The sequence below is a fragment of the Perissodus microlepis genome, chromosome 19 (genome assembly GCF_051167445.1).
Source record: "Perissodus microlepis isolate ML-2025 ecotype Zambia chromosome 19, ASM5116744v1, whole genome shotgun sequence".
Classification (NCBI taxonomy): Eukaryota; Metazoa; Chordata; class Actinopteri; order Cichliformes; family Cichlidae; genus Perissodus; species Perissodus microlepis.
The window spans coordinates 21,455,019-21,461,391 of record NC_140479.1 but is presented as its reverse complement, the minus strand read 5'-3'; the positions used below and the strand labels follow the sequence as shown (position 1 = coordinate 21,461,391).

At 38.2% G+C, this 6,373-nt stretch overlaps 1 pseudogene; it reads left to right on the top strand.

Annotated features, from left to right (window-relative positions):
* The first annotated feature begins 4,305 nt into the window (after positions 1 to 4,305).
* LOC146365946 (B2 bradykinin receptor pseudogene) lies at positions 4,306 to 6,047 on the top strand (annotated as a pseudogene).
* The last annotated feature ends 326 nt before the right edge of the window (positions 6,048 to 6,373 follow it).

Below are 6,373 nucleotides of genomic sequence, written 5' to 3'. Positions count from 1 at the left end.
CACACACAGATATCCCCCTAAAATAGCTAAAACTAAAAACAAACTAAAAACTACTTCCAAAAACATTCAGCTTTGATATTAAAGAGTTTTTTGGGTTCATTGAGAACATGGTTGTTGTTCAATAATAAAATTATTCCTCAAAAATACAACTTGCCTAATAATTCTGCACTCCCTGTATGTACTGTGAAGAAATGTTTTTTTAAATTGTAGATTTTTTCTAATCAACAGTGCCCTGAACACACACACACACACACACACACACACAAAAATATAATCCACATCTCTTGTTTTACATCAAAAGTTCAAGCAACAAGGGTGGGGTTGCTTTCAAAGCCAAGGATCCGGTATAGCTTTCTCTTAACAGGATCTGAGACGCGAATCTAAATCTGCCATTCTACTGCTTTATTTTTTTTTATTCAGTTATATTTTATTAGATATACTTTCAGATCTAATGCAATAATAACACTGCTACATAATTGAATAGCATTACCACATTTATTCTCTATTACATAAGTAATGGACACAAGCTAATATAATGGAACGACTATACAAAGGAGATGAAAGAAGGTTAACAGCGTTAAAAGCATTAACACAAGATTTTAATGGTTAGATGTTCCACACTGTACATGTGAGTGGTTGTGTATTCATATGTCTCTGTGCTGCAACATTATGCGGTTTTACTGCTACTGATTGGAATACTTTAGTGATGAACTGTAAACCACCAAACCTGATGTGCTGCGCAGTATTACTTACTGTTGTGTATTACATTGTAAAGAATTCCTTTCCTACTCCTGTGACTCCAAAAAGACATTTAACCTACCAATACTGAAGAACTACCTGCACACTGTATTAATCTTTGCATGTATGTAACAGTATATGAAAAACAGCGAATTGTATGCCTCATACTCAAACTTCGCTTTTAGTGGCAGCTTCTGTGTATGTATTGTGAAACATTTATACAGTGAACTTGCGATATATCACCTTGCTAGATCAGTGTAAATACAAAAACTCAATAATCCTCATTTATTGGCATCTTCTGTAGTCCGCTGTGGTAAATAAATGTCTACACACCAGGGAACTTTAAGTTCTAAATCAAAAATAACGTTTTAAATTAAACGCACATCCCATTTTATGTTACACTATGTGAGTTATTAGATATTTTATACTTTGGATTAGTTGGTGATTTCAGCTTGGCAGTTGTGGGGAATGTGGGTCTTAATGTAAATCTGTGTTGGCCCAGTCCAGTGTGGATTCCCCGTATGACAGCTGGGATAGACTCCAGTCCTCATATGTCCCAGAACTAGATGAATGGTTAAAAGAATAGATGGATGGCTATGGTTCTCAGCACCTCTGATAAGCCTTTATTTGGTAAGCTGTGATTAAACTACAAAGGATTAACAAACTCCAGGCGTACCTGTCCACTCAGTGGCAGGCTTTGAACTGTCAACAGGCAGCTGTTACAATGTAAACAGCAGGCAGATCTCTGTCAGTATCGGATTTATCTCATGGACATATGGGCACATCCCAGTAAACTTAACAGAATACACTGAACCACACGGGGACTATTGAAATAACATGATATAAATATTAATTTTCTTAAAAGTTCTGTCCATGTAAATGTTACTTTGTTGGGGATTAAACATGAACATAAAATAATGGTTTAATTTGAGAGACAATTGCATGTGTCAAAGTGGAGTATTTTCTGTTTGTTTAGTGTAAATGTCTTCATATCGCTATGATACAGAATAAAGGAAGCGATTTCAGGTTGAGCTCTAATACTCTATTAATCTATTAATCTCTATTAATCTAATACTGTTTTCCTTCTGTCACTGGAGTCTCCCTTTCCAGCCAGCTTCCCCTGCTGCAACTGTGTCCTACAAAAACCCATTCAATCCCGTTTTCTCTCCCCCTTTATATAGATGGGCTCAAATCATCACCAATCAACCACTCCGTGCAGTAATCTCCAAATAGCTAATAGTAGTATAGTATTTGCATTCTGAGCTTAATCAAGCAGTCCAAACGCTTTTTCAGATGTTATGTTCACAGAAGGCCCGAGTCTATAAAGGTCCATAAAACAATACCTGAACCAACACCATATCAATGAACCATGCAAAGAGACAAAGTGCTACTTGAAGTGGAAAAAACAAAGGCTGCATTGACTGAAAAGCAGAAGAGCTGGCTAAAGAGTGAGTCATTATATATTCGTTTAAATTCAGTTTACTTTCTCTTTTAAGTAAGAAAAACAGAGACAGCTATTTAGTAGGAACTCGTTTGGCCTTTTTTTCCACCTGGAGAACAGATTCTTTTTCCTGCAAGCCAAACTTAATTTTGGTTGTTTTTTAATCCTTCATGTTTCTGCCTTTCTCCTCTATAGTAATATTTGCAAAGGGGATTAACAAGTCAACAGTAACAGGGTTTTCAGCTTTTTGCCATTACTTGTTAATGATACAACGCACAAAACTTTCAAAACACCCTTCAATTAACTTACACGCTGTGCAAGTTAAGAAACTTGTTTGCCCGCAGGGGTCAGCGTCTAACGGCTGCTTCCATTGTTTTCCCTGCAGGAGGAGCGTGGAGAGGAAGGACAGCACAGCACGCACAGGGTGTGCAGAGTCACGACAGCGGGGAGCACGAACACGGACGCCACAGGAAGACACACACGGGAGTCTTGGGGAGCACGGGGATTAGTTGTGCATCAGTATTTACCACACTGTAAATAAACGCACTGTACACACAGAGCTCCGCCCCTGGGTCCTCCTTTCCCTCACATCCCCAGACCGTGACAATAATGTGCATAAAAGCACTCATCTGAGGTTTGTTTTTAAATGCTTGGTATCTATTGAAGCCAGTACATAATGAATCAGAATCTGGCATTAATCTAAGACACTAAGACATTTCGGTGTTCGGACCGGTCTGAGGAAAGACGAGAAACGCTTTTAAAGCTGAAGCGCTGCGATCGGGATTTAATGAGGTGCAGTGCCAGTTTTACGATGGAAGGTGTGGGCACAGCAGGTATTTTGGTGGCTTATCTTATTGGTAGTATTTGTAGGAGTGTTTTCTTTACGGGTTAAAAAAAAAAAAACTTTGGGAGGAGAATATTTAAAAGAAGCAAGCAAACCTGATTTGTTAGATTTCCTGGACACTAAATGTAACGTTGAAAAAAAAAAAAAACACCTCTTACTGTTGATTATGGAGCTGAAGTGTTCATTTATTTGGAATAAGATGAGGAAATATTATCAGCGTGCGTAACTGTGACGGATGGATCCCTCTAAGCTGTGAGCGCGGGGACAAAACTTTTGCTCTGTGCTGTAAGTCTCCACGGAATCCCAACCTTGCCTTTTTAGAGGTGGGCACTTCCTGCTCTTAAGTAGTAATACTAGAATTTTATTAAAAACCGGCTCTGCGTTTTTTTCTCAGCAGTACCACACAGGGATTTTTACGTTGGTTTTTTTTTTCTGGCTATGAGAGACAGGCATATCATATTTATAACTGTAGCTGTGATGTCATTATGTTAGCGCGTCGGGTTACTGTCTGAATAATATGGGTAATTTAGGCTATAATAGGTTTCTGCAGCCTCGCAGTTCGTAGAATAAGCAGTGAAATAATATGGACTACAATACACTACAATAATATGCTCATGTTCAGATGATGGAGTAGTTTGGAATAAACTCACCGCTGGATAAATCTGCGCTGCACCTGAGTCTCAGTCCTCAGAATCTCACACTGTCTCACAAGTTTCTAAGAAGAGTTCATCCTTAGACAAAACCATATTTCTTCTTCTTGCTCTCATTTACCTTAACTGCTAGACTGTTTTCATAGAGAAACAGGTTTAAAACCTGCACTTACACTGTAATATTTCGGGCGTGCTCGTTTTTGAGTCTCTGCTCTTGGTAGGTAATTACTGAAATTAACTGACAACATCTTTGTATATAAATTAAGGCACTGTTATGGGAGATCACCCCAACAACCTTTCACTCCCATGGGTACATTTTTGCAACTGTACCATCATCATGTCACTTGCCCCTGCGGATTTTAGTCTTAAAGTCGACAATGTTCCTTTTTAGTAAACCCCCACAGTAGCTTTTAATGCCAAAAGAGGGTTTTTATACCGGTGTAGATTAAATCTACCCCTAAATATAACGATGACAGCTTTGACCACTCACTTTGTCTTTATTAACTTCCCTGCATGGAATACTTTAAGTGTGGATATTTTTTTTTCCTCATTTGAAAAAAAAAAGGAAAAGACAAATAATTGTGAAAGTTAGCCTACAATAATGTTTTATCTGTACTCTGTTCTCTATTTTTCTGCAGTATCCCTCTCAACCTCATCCCTGTAACAATGTCTGGAAACCAAAACAATACAAATTGTACTAATCTTGAGCCAAACAGTTTGATCTTCACTCTGGGTTCATCCTACATCCTGGCCATCAGTGTGCTTGGAATCATCTTTAATGCGTTTGTGCTGATGGTTTTCTGCTTCCACAAGAAGGCCTGCACAGTAGCTGAGATCTACTTGAGCAACTTGGCTGGAGCTGACTTTGTTCTGGTGTGCTGTTTGCCCTTCTGGGCTGACTATGTAGGAAAGGGCTTTAATTGGGCTTTCAGTGAGAGCCTGTGCAAAGTGATACCTGCCATAATAAAAATGAATGCATTCTGCAGCATTTACTTCCTTGTTCTGGTTAGCATAGATCGCTATGTGGGGCTGGTGCACCCACTGTCCCATCACAGCATGTGTAGGACATTTTATGCCAAGCTGGCATGTGTAGTTGTGTGGATTCTTGGCGTTATCTTTGCACTCCCCGTATTAATCTACAGGAAGTTAATCCCCAGTACATCAAATATTACTGCATGTGGCATTCTCTTCACTGAAGACCAACATCTAGTATATGAGACAATAACCATAATCTTCAGCTTCGTAATCCCTGTTTCCATTATTTCCCTCTGCGCTCTCAAGATTACTCAAGCACTGAGAAACAGGCCAAAGGGGCATGGGACAGAGCAGAAAGCCACCACTCTCATCCTGGTAGTTCTTCTGGCATTCCAAATTTGTTGGGGTCCATTCCAGTTGAGCAGGATACTAGATGTGCTTGAACGTGTTGGTATTGTGAGGTGTCACACCATACTTGACATCTACAAACAAATTACTGTATACTTAGCTTTTTTCAACAGTGTCCTTAACCCCATTCTCTATGTTGCCATTGGGAGAAACTTCCAGAAAAGAGCAAAGGAATTCTTAATGCCGCAGAAATATAAGAAAACAAGAAGATCAAGCACACGCTCCTGATGAGCACAGCCCACAAGTGTTAAATCTGACAATGGCTTAAGATAAGCAGGATTGTGACCTTTTGAGTTTTGAGGTGTGCTGCTGTGATTGGTGATTTTATACAATGACAATTATTTATCCAGGCATAAGAACTTTTTTTCTTTTTTCTTAGCATTTATGTAATGTGAATATATGGTTTAATTGAATCAATGAAACATTGCTTCTTCAAAAAGTGATATACAGGCATAACATATTTGTTACTTAAATGTGATATATATTTCTGTTTTATAGTGATTTTTGTTCCAATACAATATGAATAACTTTTACACTGGCGGATGCTCATATTAAATAAGAACAAAAATATAATATAACAACATCACGGCTGCGTAGGAGAAGGATCTGGGTACTGAAATGGCCAGTCTGCAGTCCAGATCTTTCACCTATAGAGAACATTTGGCGCATCATAAAGAGGAAGGTGCGACAAAGAAGGCCCAAGACGATTGAACAGTTAGAGGCCTGTATTAGAAAGAATGGGAGAGCATTCCTATTTTTAAACTTGAGAAACTGGTCTCCTCTGTCCCCAGACGTCTGTTGAGTGTTGTAAGAAGAAGGGGAGATGCCACACAGTGGTGAAAATGGCCTTGTCCCAACTTTTTTGGGATTTGTTGACACCATGACATTTTGAATCACCATATTTTTCCATTAAAATTATAAATTTTCTCAGTTTCAACTTTTGTTCCATGATTTATGTTCTATTCTGAATAAAATATTGACATTTGCCATCTCCACATCGTTGCATTCAGTTTTTATTCAGTTTTTATTCACAATTTGTTTAGTGTCCCAACTTTTTTGGAATCCGGTTTGTAGTAGTGTTGTAGTTACTATTTATCATTTTTATCAATGTATCTATTTTTCTTCATCATTCACAATTCTTGACCCCAGAGGGATCTAAATTAAATGCACTCATACAGCAAATCCCCTCAAGTATGACACATCTCACATTTCCGATTGTTTTTCATCAAATAAGGCAAAGGAAGATGATGTAAACATTACAGAAAATATAAACACTTACCACATTATTTTTTTCATTCTTTATCATAAATCAGCTAA